This window comes from Macaca fascicularis, chromosome 1 (assembly GCF_037993035.2).
Source record: "Macaca fascicularis isolate 582-1 chromosome 1, T2T-MFA8v1.1".
Taxonomy (NCBI): domain Eukaryota; kingdom Metazoa; phylum Chordata; class Mammalia; order Primates; family Cercopithecidae; genus Macaca; species Macaca fascicularis.
The window spans coordinates 26,551,901-26,564,811 of NC_088375.1; the positions used below are offsets into that span (position 1 = coordinate 26,551,901).

At 37.7% G+C, this 12,911-nt stretch overlaps 1 long non-coding RNA gene across 4 annotated transcripts in view; it reads right to left on the reverse strand.

The window, feature by feature from the left end:
• LOC107128807 (uncharacterized) overlaps window positions 1–12,911 on the reverse strand; it is a 269,214-nt gene that overhangs the window by 130,377 nt on the left and 125,926 nt on the right. For 2 of the 4 annotated variants that reach the window (XR_006698191.2, XR_010578277.1), the window contains exons 3-4: window positions 8,903–8,951; window positions 3,061–3,180 (exon numbers count right to left, since the gene is read on the reverse strand). This is a non-coding gene — a long non-coding RNA (uncharacterized lncRNA). The remainder of the gene's footprint in view (window positions 1–3,060; window positions 3,181–8,902; window positions 8,952–12,911) is intronic. The other 2 variants (XR_012428458.1, XR_010578304.1) reach the window with 1 other exon arrangement.

Below are 12,911 nucleotides of genomic sequence, written 5' to 3' on the forward strand. Positions count from 1 at the left end.
GAGCTGTCCAAGTCCTTGCTTAGACCCTGTGTCCTATCTTTCTCACTACTCTTTTGTCAGTATTCTTAACTGTCATCCAGTTTTTGAGTTCACTGCATCTGCCCAGAAAAGTTATAACCTTGGATCAATCCAGCCACTCACCTTCTCACTGTCATACTTGAATTGCTGAGTGCTAGGAAAAAAAGATAACATACCCATGCAGATTACTGACAATATAAAGTCATTCTTTTAAACTTTAGCTTGGCCGTGTAGCTATGCAGCAGTCCTTCTCTGAGACTCAAGTCAGTCCAATCTTACTACTCTACAGTAGCTTTTACAGATCCTTGCCATTTTTTTAGAAGCCACCTACCTACCATCCTCTCCATTATTCTTGGATGCCACAGCTCTCACCTACTGCATAGAGGCTTCTTGACTGCGCCCTGCCCCCTTCCGTCATGCCTTTAGAAACTTATGCATCTTTAACTTATTCCCACCTTCCTCAGTGGGGAAAAGTGTCCTCCAATGCCTTTTCTCTGCCTGTGCTCTGAGTTCCCCTTCTTCGTTCCTTTCATCCATGTATTCTGTCTCTTCTTCTCTAATGCATTTTCTTCCTTTGTATAGAAGCAAGCGCATACCTATACCACCTTTTAAAAGACAAGAACAGAGTCCCTGCAGCCACAGTATTGTACTATGCGGAAGGGAGACCAATTTATAAACCCCCAGATGAAGTTTTGCCTACCTGAGGTCACTGCTATGCAAGAGGCAAAACCTTCAACCAATGACTTGGGGAATAAGAAGGAATGAGAATATGTTAAACTCAAAGTCACAGGACAGGATAGCGGTGAGATTCACTTCAAAGTGAAAATGACAACACATCTGAAGAAACTCAAAGAATCATACTGTCAAAGACAGGGAGTTCCAATGAATTCACTCAGATTTGTCTTTGAAGATCAGAGAACTGCTGCTACTCATACTATAAAAGAACTGGGAATGGAGTAAGAAGATGTGATTGAAGTTTATCAGGAGCAAATGAGATCATTCAGTAGTTTAGGTATTCTTTTATTTGTTTTTCTTTTCCCTCAATCAGTTTTTTATTTTTAAAATAGTTCTTTTGTAATGTGGTACTCAAAATGGAATTGAAAACTGGCACTCCATCTCTTTAAAACATCTGGTAATTTGAATTCTAGTGCTCATTATTCATTATCATTTGTTTTCATCGTGCTGATTTTTGGTGATCAAGCCTCAGTTCCCTTCGTATTGCCCTCTCCTTTTTAAAAATTACATGTGTGCACAGAGACAACATATTTTTTAGGACTGTGAATTTTCAGGCTTGTAGCAAGAAATAAGATTGACCAAGGCAAGTGTTTGTAAAGACTTTCCAATTGGCCTTAAAGTTCTAGCATGTGATTGCTTCACTCCTGGACTGTGACTTTCACTGGGGGATGTAAGTTTTTCAGAGAACTGAACTGTGGAAAAATGACCTTTCCTTAACTTGAAAATAGCTTTAAAATTGGAGAGTCTAGACCAAAAGAAGAGGAATAGCATATTGGAGTCAAGATGACAGATAAGGTGAGAGTAATGACTAACCCCAAAGATGGCTTCACTGAAGAGAATGCATTTTAAGATCTAAAAAAAAGAAATCTGGTCAAAAGATTCCATCATCCTGAATCATAAATCAGACAATGTGACTCTCTTCCTGTCCTCAAGATCCTTTAACTTAGCCATTGGAGGAGTATGAATATTTTTTAGTTGTTGAAGGATAGTAAGGTAAAATAAAAGATGAATGGATGAAAATGACTAGAATTTAACATTGCATAATAAAATCCAAACTCGTTTGACAGTATACAAGGACGTTTTTGAGCTCTCTGTCAACTTTCCCAATTATATCTCTCCACTTAGTCTTCATATTCTATGCCCCAGCCAGACTGAACTATTTGCAATTCCAAGAAAGTTCCACATGCCATCTTTGCCCCATGCTAGTGCTCAGGTGATTCTCTGTGTCTTCTGCTTAGTTTTCAGTTTTATTTATTAATAACCTTCCCAAAAAAAGTCAATTCATTTTCCCAAAGCTATGTGATCCCTCAGGAATCATATGCATTTTTGTATCACTTATCATATGGCATAATATTCTTCTACACATTTGTCTGTCTCACCAAGTAAATGTTCCTTATGAAAATGCATCAGGCTTTACATCTTATATCTCTTTCATCTTTGAATCTATCAACAGCACCTAGCATAGTACCTGGTTAAAAAAGACTATGCAAAGAGTTGAAAAAAGAAGAAACAGGTGGATTATTCAAAATATTTGTATTTCTGTTTCAGTTATTTATTGCTCTGCTATAAACCATCCTAAAATTTAGTGGCTCAAAATAGCAATTTATTATGATCTCTTAAAGTTCTGTTAGGTTAACTGGACTGAGCTGAATGGTTCTTGCTCAGAGTCTCCCAAGTAGGTGCTAACAGATGGTGGCTGGGTTGGAATCATTTGAAGGCCCAATTGGGTTTTATGGTCAAGATAGCTGTACCATATGGCCAGTTGTTGATTGGCAGTTCTGCTGAGACTGTCTACTGAAGCTTCTATATGTGGTTTTTGGATGTGACTTGAATTTCTCACAGTATGACTGATGCGTTTCAAGAGCATCCCAAGAGGAATGTTCCATGTGGCCCAGGGGAAAGGTGCAAAGTTTCTTACGACCTAGCCTTGGGAGTGCTACAATATCATTTCTACCTGATTGTATTGGTGAAACAAAAACTGAAGGTCAGTCCAGATAACAGGGGAGGGAAATTAGACTTCACCTCTTGATGTGGGAATTGTGCATAGGTGCAGAGAAAGAAGAAATTTATGGCGGCCATCTTTGGAAACAAATTATCATAATTTGGAATGACAATTTTAAATAAGACTAATGTGTGCTATTATCCAAGACCTTTTCCTCCATTTGGCTATTTCACTCTTGAGAAGTATTTCCACTTATGGGATAAACAGGATTATGTGAAAAGATAATCAATGAAGTACCTATCATTTCATCTATTCTATAAAAAGTTTGAACCTGAAGGTTAAAATAAGATTAGGAAATGACTTACGTGTTTCCATTGTCTTTTCACTCTTAGATGGCCTTTATAAACATTTGAGAACTCATGATAATACAAACCAGGCAATCCTCAATTTTTCTCCTTTTGACTTTACAATTCTATCATTTTGATCTAAAAGATTAAATTCAGAAAACACATTTCTTTTAGAATAGTAATTCCTGTATAACTGGAAGTTTTTCCTTTCTAAAATTTAAAATTACCTTCACTGCTGCCAAAAGGTGAACAAGTATCTATTGACCATGACAAGAAAACAATACAGTGCTCTAGCAGTGACAGAATTATGTATTTAATGTCATTTATTTTTCATTTGGGAGTGAATTCTCTAGTAGCCAGTGAGCACTTCTCTGGTATAGAACATAGCTATTTAATTTTAAGATGAAAAATAAAGAATCCATCATCCACTGAATGAGATATTAACACTCAACTGTAGGATGGGACTAGATAGAAATGTGTTGTAATTGTAAAGGGAGAAAAAATAACATTTAAAAGTCACTCTTTTCTTCTAATATAAAGGGCCTAATTCAATATCAATGAATCTGTATAGTGCTTACTTTCCTTTATGCCAGAGAAGCAAAAGAAGAGAAAGAAAATTTCAAAGTCTCTGCTATTCTTTGGTGTCACTGAAATGTGAGATGGGAGTTGGTGGCTTATACTAAGCAGACACGAAAGAGTCCATGGACAGGAAAGCAAGAAGAAGAAAGATGAAGATTCTGCCTATCACACGAGGGCAGGGCTCCCTCTCTTCAGCAAAGTGTCCGACAACTTGGCTAGCACCTGGTCATCTTTCATGCTTTATCCCATCCCTTACTTTCCAAAAATCCTCTTAAGGTTCTCTCTTCTGTGTTAATAGGGTGGAGACCTGGATGATGGAGAAAAGGATGTGTATCAAGGGAGGGGGGCAAATAATGGGCTGTGTGAAACCCCTCCATCATCTCAAGCTTTCAGCAAAGTCTACCACACAAGCAAATGTCTTGTGTGAGTGAAATTGTCAGGGGTAATGAGACTGTGTTTCACATCTTGGGCAATATAGTGCAGAAACAGCATTTGAAGAACAGCATATGCAGCAAGAAATGTTAAGGGGCATGTGACTATCATACCAATCACCACTTATTCCCTCCCTCCATCCTCCCTCTCAAAAGTACTTTTGGAAAGATTGGGAGGGATTCAAGGCTACTACAGCTTACACGTTAGGGTTGAAATAAATCTCATTTTAATCTCAATAAGCAGGACAACTCAGTCTACATGTAGCTTACAGTTTTTATTTAGATCTAATTCTCTTAGGTTTTGTATTCCTAGAAGGCAGAGATTTGGGGATAATTTGCCTCTGATTCCCCGTGCTTTGCTTCCTAAAATGTATATATGTGCTAAATGTTATCGTCGTTGCTAGAAGGAAGGAAGGAAGGAAGGAAGGAAGGAAGGAAGGAAGGAAGGAAGGAAGGAAAAAAGGAAGGGAGGGAGGGAGGGAGGAAGGGAAGGAAGGAAGGGAGGAAGGGAAGGAAGGAAGGAAGGAAGGAAGGAAGGAAGGAAGGAAGGAAGGAAGGAAAGAAAGAAAGAAAGAAAGAAAGAAAGAAAGAAAGAAAGAAAGAAAGAAAGAAAGAAAGAAAGAAAGAAAGAAAGAGAAAGAAAGAGAAAGAAAGAAGGGGGGAGGAGGAAGGGAGGGAGGGAGGAAGGAAGGAAAGATTTTATAGATTCTTTAAACAACTAGACAGAGAGTTTTTACTCCAAAGAGCAATTTTGACCTCAAAGATACTAATGTATAAGAGATAAAAATAAGCGTGAAAAAACGTTTTCTATAAGTTACTGATGGCAAATTTTAATTTTTAATTATACCAGGGGAAAGAAACGTCAGAGGCTCTTTTTAGTTAGGCAAGTTAGCAAAGACATAGGTTATGAATAAATATTAATTAGTCTAGAGCTAAAATAAATTAGGTTATGATAATTCTAAAAATGTTTATATTAACAAAGACTCCAAACTAAAGCCCATCATGTTTATGTAACGTTTATATAACATTTATGCAAGTATTCAAAGCCTTCTCAATAGATAGTTTACTCCTGTGATATTAGAGTTTGTAAAATAATATTTTGCATGCAAATTATTTTATAGTTGGTTTACATAAACCAGACTGGGGTTGGGTTGATATAGCACTTGGACCTATCTGTAGAGCAGCTATTAGAGCTATATATGGTTTTTGCTATCATCCAAGAACATTACCTACAATTAGTGAATGATATGACCCCAGTGGGATGCCATCTACTCAGGAGCATTGTAAAGCACTTTTAGATTTGACAATGGCCCCATAGAACTCACTCAATAGTATGGACTGTACTTCAAACTCATAAAGTTCAAGAAAGAGAATACAGCTTCCTTGCTTTGAATCAATGGACACAGGAGGTGCCAAAAGAAATTCAAGACTCAATGTACACATGAAATTTTTAATAGCATTACTTTTTATAAGGACAATAATGCTAAAGAATGAGTCAAGGCAAGGTCATCCTTATGAAGATATCGAAACTACCCACTCCAGACTAGTCTCTGTAAAGTCACTTTTTTAAAAAGTTTATAACCGATGTAGTTAATACCCCTCTTTCTTGAGTGCCTCAAAATTCTGGTTTTGATTCAGAAGACTGAATCTATGTCAGAGTTGCTTATGTTAAGCTGGCCCACTTATTTTTCCTCAACTACACTATATATTCCATCTCTTTCTGTGCTCTTAGACCCCAACTATTCTCTATTTCTCTAGATCATACCCAACCTTCAAAGAAGATCCAGTCTTCCAGTCACCTCCTTATACTTTTCTCCAACATTGTCACCTTTAAGTGATTACTCCCTCCTCCCAATACCCATAACTGTCTGTGTCACTCATGAGTCACTGGGCAGAAGGCACGTTGTAAAGTAAGAATCTCAACGTAAACCTAGGTGATGATCACTGCTTTAAGACGCCCTGCCCAACTCCAAGACTATGTCCACTGAGACCCTGAGAATCTGACTATGGTATGGAAGCAAGAATCTCAAGGTGCTTGCATCTTTTAGGCTATTATTAGACCTATCCTGTTTTCTTCTGGCACAATGCTAGAAAATAAACTTTCCCTTGCAAACTATCCATCGCCCTGTCTAGGGAGAAGCTAAATGACGGTTTCAACCATTCATCTTTAATCCACTTTTTTTGTCAAACTCATTATTATACATAAGCAAAATTGAGCTCTTAAAAACCTAGTGTACTTAACATAACTATTATTAATCCTGAATTGTTTTACCCTAACTAGAATCATGTAAGAAGTCTCATTTTAGACCATAAGGTCCTAGGGCTGGAAATGAATTTAGAGTTTTATTACTCCAAATCTTTGTCTTATTAAAAGAGAAAATTGAGACCCAGAAAGAGTTAAGAATTTACCTAAAGTTCCAAAGGGGTACAGTGACAGAGCCAGGTCTTAGATTTAGATGTCAAGATTTCAGTTTACTATACTCCTCTTATGCCTTTCTGCCTCTCCTCCTCTAGGGAATCCCCTAGGTAAATATATACCCCTTCTTCTCCTTAAGAGAGGATTGTCGTCTGGGCATGGTGGCTCATGCCTGTAATCCCAGCATTTTGGGAGGCCGAGGCGGGCAGATCACGAGATCAAGAGATCAAGACCATCCTGGCCAACATGGTAAAACCCTGTCTCTACTAAAAACACAAAAATTAGCTGGGCATGGTGGCATGCACCTATAATCCCAGCTACTTGGAAGGCTGAGGCAAGAGAATCACTTGAACCCAGGAGGTGGAGGTTGCAGTGAGCTTAGATTACACCACTGCACTCCAGCCTGGTGACAGAGTGAGATTCTGTCTCAAAAAAAAAAAAAAAAAAAAAAAAAAAAAAAAAAAAAAAAAAAGAAAAGAAAAAAGAGAGAGAGAGAGAGAGAGAGAGAGAGAGGACTGTCTTGGTCAATAAGATTTTGAACATGACAAACATCACCATTTTCTTTGCTCTACCAGAGTTCTTGACAAAGAGCATAAAGGAATCCTGGAGGTGGTGAGATGAATTGGAGGACAGACTTGAGTCAGATAACACTACCTGCTCCTTTGCAGTGTCAAATGGATTAGATGTGATAATGCAAACAGCGTAACATGCATAATAGGTTGATATGTGATGATTTGCCTTCTTTTCCTCAACTCCAAAAATCAATTTCAATAATCAGATGGGGAAACCAGCAGGGCATCCAACATCTGGAATTGAAAAATGATGATGGTGGTCAAAATAAAATTTTCTGTTTTAAAATAAATGCACATTAGTAAAAACATGAAAAATTGAAAATTCTAGCTTGGAGACTTATTTATTCTTTTAGCATACCAGTCTTTTTGTTATTACAGTGTAAGTGGAGAATGTTTCACTATGGACACAGTTGTATATGCTGAATAGAGATTTTGCATTGCTTGACCTTCCATTCGAGTTTAGTTTTCTGTGCATCATGCCTAATGGAACAGCCTGACTAATACATCATATCATTTGTGAGTTAACTTTTTAAATCTGAGTTTAACAAAGGGAAATAAGTATAGAAACTAAAAGAATAAAGAGGCATAAAAATAGCAAGAAAGCCTAAACTCTGCAGCCCCAGATTATTCTGATGTATTGACTGACAAATTTTTCACTTTTCTAATGTGTCCTCTTCTTTACTCTTTACTGATAAGAAAATTATTTCTATACGAGATCTTTAAGATTCTTCATTTGTGTAGTAATTAGACTACAACAATAAAACCGTAAACTCCTTAGAAGTGAAAGTGTTTAAAACATAGAGAAGTGAAAATAATGATGACTTTGAGCATCTATTTTGTGCTTGGTACTCGGCTAGGTAATTCTGGATGTGTCATTGAGCCTTGCAATAATTTTTCAAGGTAAGTATTATTAATCTATTTCAGAGAAGAGACATAGAAAATAGTTGGCTTACCCAAATCGCACGGATGATAAAGAGCGGAGGAGTCAAACCTGCCACTATAGGGCCCTACCAATTACCTACGCAGCCTTCCTTAAAAGAGGCAATGGTAATATATTTAGCTTTAGAGTCAGGAGATGTAGGCTAGAACTCAGGTCTTTATTTATAAATGTTTAGAGTTTAGACAAAATATATGGTTGTCTGGGCTTTAATTTCTTTATCTATAAAATGAGAATGCTAGTGCCTACCTCAAATGGTGTTGTTAGGAATAAATGAATCCCTACAATCTGTGAAAGTGATTTTTAAGCTGCTGAAAGCAATCCAAGGGAAGATGTTTGGTAGTCGCTCTCTCAGTGCCTGCTACAATGATCTGCTGCCTCCTACCCACCCTTTCAGGATGGCCTTGAAGAGCTTGTGGATGGTGGATACCAAGGTCAACACAAGCAGCAATGTGAGAAGATGAGTTATGAACCTTTTTAGGAGCTCTGAAAAGCTCAAGCACTCTACAAAATCATTCTTAGAAATTTAGTTTTTCAAAGCCAACTAAAACAGTCTTGCAGAATTGCAGAAGCCAGAAGAATATCTTTAAACCTTAGTTAGAAAATGAAGACCCTTGAGTACGTAACTAGGCAGAAACTTTAATCTAACATACCCCATTAGATTTTCAAGAAAGTATAGAAATTATGTAGCATAAAGGCTTATTTTTGCAGATGAGGAACATGAAATCTGGATACCATACTAATCAGTAGCAGAATTGGGCCTAAAACCCAGGCCTCCTGGTTCCGAGTCGGTGCTCCAATCTACTATATGAATTGTTCCTCTAAATGCATTCAAATGCATAGGAATGGCATTGACAACAAAGTTAATGACAAAGTATTAACTATTAAGGCCCACCAGTATGGACCTGGATGGGTTTGAACTTACCGTGTGACCTTCAGCAAGTTACTTCACATCTGTGCCTCAGTGCCCCCATCTGTAAAATAGGTGTTATGATAATGCTGATTTCATGGATTATTATGAAGGTAATACACAGAAAGTTCTTAACACGGTGCCATTCATTGCTTATTTCTTAGTTATTGTATAATCATCAATCCTCTGCATGTCATCAAACCAGAATTATGACTACCCATGCCTCTCCTTTTTAGGATAACTCCAAACGATCTGGGAGCCTACCAGGAGACAGCTTGGATGTAACTTAGGCAGATCCTGTCTGCTTCTTCCCACATTAAGCAGAATTTGAAGCAATCATAACATGATAGGATGCGCCTTGATATGAGGGGATAAAAGGAGATGTAGCACTCATTCTGAGAATTTGAGCCTGAGTCCCAATTTTTTCACCTACAAATGAACATACTAATACCCATTCTTTTTAACTTTGTGATACTCAAAACTGTCAGCTTCCATAAAAATTATATTATACTATTCATTGTTATAGAAATTTAAAGCAAAAAGCAAAAATGCTGGTGGTTTTTCTTCTTGGTTTTATAAGCCACAGCCTCTCACTGAAGTGGCTTTTTTACTTCCTTCTCACACTCAGTATCTGGGGGATTTAATGTCAGAAATGGGTTAACATTCTATTAATTACATTTGATCTCATGGCCATGAACTTAGGTATTTGCTCACCTCTAATAAGGAAAATGTGGTCGTTGCCTTAGAACATGAGATCCTTTCTAAATAAATTGCGAAAGTCCTTTCAATAGCCGGCTTGCTCTTTTTACATAGGAGCTTAGATTTGGAATTTGTAAAGCCACGCTAACCAGCTACCTGCTTTGTGTACTGTCCTAACAATTTGGCCTTTGATTTTATGTTTCTTTCAAAAGCATACAAGCAGTAGGCAAACATTATTCATCAAACTGGTTTGATGACGTGCTTTTGAATTTAGCTTTTTTTATTCTCCTGCGATACGGTTACATCTATTCTCAAGGCTGTGATGACCCACGAGTGGTGAGGCCTCTGGGCAGAAGTGCCACATTAGAGCTTTCATTGAACAGCTTAAGAGCTCCAGAGTTCCTACTGGTTGCCTGCAGAAAGATATTTAGCATTTTCTCTGCTATTGCCTCCTTCCCTTGTCACAGTTTTCTCAGAGTTGTCTTAGAGGAAGTAATCATCTATATCTCTGTTAAGCGCTTTGATGTATAAGGACCCCACTTGCAGGGGCTGTGAGGCTGCATCTGGCAGATGTGTTGATGTATAACTAGCTAAATTCTTTAAGTTCAATCTGATCAATACTGTAGTCAGTATTAGCCTCACACTCCTCCTGTGCATCCTTTACCAAGCCCACGGTTTCTGCCCAGCCACGGTCCTTGAATCTATACTGCCTGATGTGGACACTTGCGTTAAGAATAGCTATCCTCAAAGGTACTCGCATTGTCACCTTTTGAACTTCTCTGCCCTTTGTTCCTTTCCTCCCTCCCCATTCAGTCCCCAACTTCACATACCCAGAAATCCTAGAAGCTTCCTCCCAGTAATATCCTTGGAAGAAGCTGACCAGGCTCGGGGGAAATAAAGTAGTAGAGAAGTCCATATTGGCCTCTTCCAATGATTTCAGCTCCAAAAGAGAAATAAAAGCCCTAGATGGAGACTGACCAGCTGTTTACCCACTTCACACACATGGTAAATGTTCTCTGCTGATAACTCTTGCTTCCATTTGAGTTCTCTGCTGATAACTCTTGCTTCCATTTCTCTGCTGATAACTCTTGCTTCCAAGTGAGAAGCTTTGTGTCTAGGGATAAAGTGACTGACTCCAATGGGAGGTCACTTTCAGAAGAAACAGAAATAGATGGATCCCACAGCACTAATCAATGCTAATATTGGGTGTGTTAAAAATAAACATGTGTTTTCCCTCAGTGAAATACAACTTCCCCAACCATTTCTTTTTTCCTTTCTCTTTCTCAATATTTCATTAATGCAAACTTTTCCTGATTCAAAAGGTATTCCTGCATATAGATTGGTTTCCACTAAAAGAAGTACATTTTGATAAAATTTACCCAAAGTGAGCAGCATAAACATGACATCACCTATGGTCACCCTGAGATTGTAACCAGTGAGGTAAATCTGAGCCAAAGACAGCTTTATATCTTTTAGTGGCTTTATTCACTTTCAACTCAGTGGCTTGCTGAAATAGCTGTAATAATTAAACAGAAAACTTCTCGGCTATCTAGATTATATAAAGATAGATGCTAAATGTCACACTAGAGTGGGAAAACTGTTGTGTGGCGATATGGCTAGGTTACTAAACTGCCTTACACAGAACCTAATGCAATTAGTACTTCTGACCATAGACTTTCCACTCCTTTTTAAAACAGTAACACTAGCAAACAAGCAATAGAAAGAAAAGAGATCACAATGGCTAACTCAGAGGTTCAGATCTTTGCTCTGTCACTTACGGTTTGTATGAACTTGGACAGGTAATTGAACATTTCTGTGTTACTTTCTTCATCTATAAACATGAATATTAGTAATACCTTTCTTTCAGGGCTGCTTTGAGGATATGAGAACACACACATGCATACATACATACATACATATACATCCATACTTATATACATTAACACGCAGATATAGTAGTGCTCAAAAATTGTTGGATGTTGTTAACATTTGTTGCTATCAGGTTGGTGCAAACATAATTGTGCTTTCTACATTGTTGGAATTTGCCATTTGATATTGGAATACATTCTTAAATAAATATGGTTGTGTTATACATCATTTTAATGCACATTTCTTGCTTTATGGTTTTTTTTTTTTTTGCTAATGACATATTACTTGCTGTTTATTTTATATTTATTTTAGACTATCAAAATGATGTTAGACCAAAAGCAAATTTGAGTGATTTTCTTATTTGAGTTCAAAATGAGTCGTAAAGCAGTGGAAACAATTTGCAATATCAACAACGCATTTGCCCCAGGAATTGCTAAGGAATGTACAGTGGAGTGATAGTTCAAGAAGTTTTGCAAAGGAGAGGAGAGCTTTGAGGATAAGGAGCGGAGTGGCCAACCATCAAAAGTTGACAATGACCAATTGAGAGTATTTATTGAAGTTGGTCCTCTTAAAACTACAGGAGAAGTTGCTGAAGAACACAATACCGACCATTCTATAGTCATTCGGCATTTGAAGCAAATTGGAAAGATGAAAGAGCTTGATAAGTGGGTGACTCATGAGCTGAGTGAAAATCAAAAAAAAATCGCTTTGAAGTGTCATCTTTTCTTATTCTATGTAACAACAATGGACCATTCTCAATCAGATTGTGATGTGCGATGAAAAGTGAATTTTATATGACAATGGTGACAACCAGCTCATTTGCTGGACTGAGAGGAAGTTCCAAAGCACTTCCCAAAGCCAAACTCACACCAAAAAAATGGTCTTGGTCGCTGTTTCGTGGTCTGCTGCCAGTCTGATACACTACAGCTTTCTGAATCCCAGCAAAACCATTACATCTGAGAAGTATGCTCAGCAAATCGATGAGATACATTAAAAACTTCAATGCCTGCAACCAGCATTGTTCAACCAAAAGGGGCCAATTCTTTTCCTCAACAATGCCCAACTACATGTTACACAACCAATGCCTCAAAAGTTGAACAAATTGGGCTATGCGGTTTTGCCTCACCTCCCATATTCACCTGACCTCTCGCCAACCAACTACCACTTCTTCAAGCATCTTGACAACTTTTTGCAGCAAAAACACTTCCACAACCAGCAGGATACAGAAAATGCTTTCCAAGAGTTTGCCGAATCTGTAGGCTTGAATTTTTAGGCTACAGGAATAAACAAACTTATTTCTTGTAGGCAAAAATGTGTTGATTGTAATGGTTCCTATTTTGATTAATAAAGATGTGCTTGAGCCTCGTTATAATGATTTAAAATTCATGGTCCAAAACAGTAATTACTTTTGCACCAACATTTCCTGTGTTCTTACTATGCACTAGTACAGTGCTAA